Source organism: Montipora foliosa, chromosome 8, assembly GCF_036669935.1.
Source record: "Montipora foliosa isolate CH-2021 chromosome 8, ASM3666993v2, whole genome shotgun sequence".
Taxonomy (NCBI): Eukaryota; Metazoa; Cnidaria; class Anthozoa; order Scleractinia; family Acroporidae; genus Montipora; species Montipora foliosa.
In genome coordinates, this window is record NC_090876.1 from 49565930 (window position 1) to 49566895 (window position 966).

Sequence of the window (966 nt, forward strand, 5' to 3'; positions counted from 1 at the left end):
TTCCAGGGGAACCACTGATGACATCACCTGTTTGCTATTTTGCATATTTATAAACAGAAAAACTCAAATATCTGTGAAATGAAGAAAGATACTTCAAAACGTTATTCTTCATTATTTGGAAAACTCATTCAAATAGGCATACAATGTTGGAGAAAAGATGTTTCCTAAATTTTTCCCAATCTTTTATACTCATCTTGAAGATGTTTTCTTGTTGATGTGAATAACTTGTTTCCTTCTGTTAGAGAAAAGGAACATAGGATAACACACTCCTTGGGGAGATCATCAACTCAAGCTGTCTGAGTTCTAGGTACATTATGCGGGCTCCATTTTCCCTTGAATGATCCCTTCCAGTATAGTGCACCTTCACACTGTCTGCAGTCACTTCAAGCACTTTTCCCAGCACTGGCACTTTGTCACAATTTGACAGATTCACTGCCACAAATGTTCCAACCTCAATGTTTTCAAGACAATCATCTTGGGTAACAACTGGATTTTCGCGGCACGTGGAGGTCTATATCGCCCCGCCCAGTGTAGATCTGTGATGAGAAAAAAAACCTGGTGTTTAATCGCTTGTTATGTACATGTACATGTATTTAGATTTTGAAATTACACTAGAATACTGTTAAACTTTACCTGTTGGGTTTCTTCAGTTTCTTTTTCATGGAGGGCTATTTACATGGCATCTGACAGGATGCGGTGATGCAGATCCGCATAATTCCCTAAAATCCGCATCCTCCGCATAATTACGACATTTTCCTCATAAAACTGAAGAAATGCCTGATATTAGTGATAAAGCAGCTTCTCACCATCCTCACAAACACAAAAGACAACGAGATTGACTATTTTAAAACGATTATTTTCCTAAACATTGAAGAAAACACGCCATTTCATTCGCAAGATGAAACTTCGCAAGCAGTTTCTACACATTTTTCGGCAATGAGCCTGGCCTCTAGTTAAACCGTTTTC